Raw genomic sequence first — 2,539 nt, 5'->3', positions numbered from 1 at the left:
GCTTCTATGCTGTTCCTGACTTCCTTTTTTAACCAAAATTGTTTTCTCCTCTTAGCTCGGTAAAAACAATGACTGCGGATGCTGGAAACCATATTTTGGAGTAGAGTGGTGCTGGAAAAGCACAGCAGTTCAGGCAGCATCCTAGGAGCAAGAAAATCTGACGTTTTGGGCAAAAGCCCTTCATCAGGAATACTCTACTCCCCTCCCCTTAGCATGTTTCTTTTCCCTTGGGATGAATTTCTGCTGTGCCTTCCAAATTACCCTCAGAAACCCCTGCCATTGCCGTTCCACTGTCTTCCTTACTGGGTTCCCATTCTAATCAACTCTGGCCAGCTCCTCCCTCGAGTAGTTACCTGTACTCAATTGTAATCATTTACATCTGATTCCGGCTTCTCCCCCTCAAACTGCACATGAACGCTATACTATGGTCACTGCCCCCTAAGGGCTTCACATTAAACTCCCTAATCAAATCTGCCTCACTATACATCACCAAATCCAGAACTTGGGCTCTATCGCAAGCTGTTCCAAAAAAAAACTTAGATATTCCACAGATTCCTTTTTCTTGGGATCTGCTACCAAAATGATTTTCTCAGTCCCCTATGATTATTGTAATAGTACCTTTCTTACATGCATTTTCTATTTCCTAATTTATTTTCTGCCTCCCATCCTGACTGCTGTTAGGAGGTGTGTACACAACTCCCATTAGTGTCTTTTTTACCTTTGCGAATCCTCAACTATACTCATACAGATTCTACACCTTCCCACTCTATGACTTCTTCTTGCTATCAATTTATTTCCATTTCTTACAAACAAGACAATCCTGTCCCTCTGCCCATCCGCCTGTCCTTTCTGTAAGACACTTACCATTGGATACTTAGTTCCCAGCCCTGACCCCCTTACAGTCACGTCTCCGTGATGCCCACAGCATTGTACCCAATTTCAGTCTGCATTCCCAGCCCAGTTACTATATTCTGTAAATTGCATGTGCTTGATTACAACGTCCTGAGTCCTGTATGAATCACACTATTTCTCATACTTGTCCCCGCATCTGCTGTTCCTGAAGTTAGATTCCTGACCCTTTCCATACTCTCTGTCGTATTACTTTCTCTGGAAACATTAACAACTTCTCGAGCCATCCCTTTTTTAACCTTGTCCATAATTTCCCATGCAACTGAATATACCCTCCCATTATTTAGTTTAAAGCCCTATCCACAACCCTAGTTGTGTGATTCACCAGGACTCTGATTCCAGCATGATTCAGGAGAGGCCCATCCCATTGGAATAGCTCCTTCCTTTCCCAATACTGGTACCAAAGTCTCATGAATTTGAACCCATTTCTGTCACACCAATATTGGAACCAAATGTTTACCTCTTTAATCTTATTGACCCTGTGCCAATTTGTTCATGGGTCAGGTAGTAATCCTAACTGCTCATATTCCTACAGAAGGACCTCTTTCCTTTTTCTACCTATGTCATTGGTACTTTTATGAACAACGACAGCAGAATCTTTCCTCTCTGACTCCAAGTTCCTCTGCAGCCCAGGTGAGAGATCCTGAACCCAGCATCAGGTAGCAACACAGCTTTCTGGACTCTCGAACCTGGCCACAGAGAACAGTACCTATTCCCCTGACTATACTACTCTGAATTACAATTGCATTTCTCTTTTCTCCCTGTACCATGATGATGTCAGTTTGCTCATCCTCTCTCAAGCCCCTACTTTCGTCCACACAGTGAACAAGAATCTCAAACCTTTCCAACAAGCTCAAGAGCTGAAGTTCCTTTCGCACTACCTCCTGGATCTCTCACCTCCTTCGCTCATAGTCACATTCTCCTGTCCCTAACCACTGGACTGAATTTGCAATAGTTAATCTAAGAGGTGTGACTGCCTCCTGAAAGAACAAATTGCAGGTATTGAATGAAGTGCCGCAGTCAAGCCCTGATATTGAGCTGACTCAGAACTGAAATAAATAAAACACAGAACCTTTCTTTTGAACTCTCTTAAACAAACCACTCAGACTGTGTTCTCTTCATCTAACCCCCCACACAACAGTGAAGGAACAATCATCAATAGTAAAGAGTAACTGCTCAAAGCAACACTCCGTGCCAACATCCTGCTCAGGAGAGAACACTATACATCCTCGAGATGGTTGGTGAGACCACACACTCTAGAACTCATTTCTCTAGGAAAACACTCTACAAACCAGATAACTCTTGCCCTCCCCAATGTGTAGCTCAGTCTCCAGCTAATCAACTCTGAGCTGGAGTTCTGCAAGCAAATCAACACTTGTTACAGATGTGGTTACTATGACCCAGGTTGCGGTCCACCAATTCTCACATCATGCAGATACAACTCATCGCCTGGCCCAACACTTAAATTGTTTTGTTCTTAATTCATTTCTTTTTACAATTTCTAATGGGTTTTAGTTTGTAATCTGTAAACATTTCACCTATTTACCTTTAACCTCAAAGGAACCCGTAATGGATAGTGAAATTAACAGCTCTTACCAACCAATGAATTTATGGATTTCTTCTGATGTAA

General features: G+C 42.6%; 1 non-coding gene across 1 annotated transcript; it reads right to left on the bottom strand.

The window, feature by feature from the left end:
- Positions 1 to 2,006: 2,006 nt before the first annotated feature.
- LOC122550389 (small nucleolar RNA U3) lies at positions 2,007 to 2,218 on the bottom strand. Its single transcript, XR_006311837.1, has one exon. It is a non-coding gene; the product is annotated as a small nucleolar RNA U3 (small nucleolar RNA).
- Between the last annotated feature and the right edge of the window lie 321 nt (positions 2,219 to 2,539).

Source organism: Chiloscyllium plagiosum, unplaced genomic scaffold, assembly GCF_037043375.1.
Source record: "Chiloscyllium plagiosum isolate Xiang-an unplaced genomic scaffold, Cpla_swu_hap1 HiC_scaffold_5, whole genome shotgun sequence".
Lineage (NCBI taxonomy): Eukaryota > Metazoa > Chordata > Chondrichthyes > Orectolobiformes > Hemiscylliidae > Chiloscyllium > Chiloscyllium plagiosum.
Note: the sequence above shows the minus strand (reverse complement) of the source record. Positions and strands in the feature narration are given on the sequence as shown.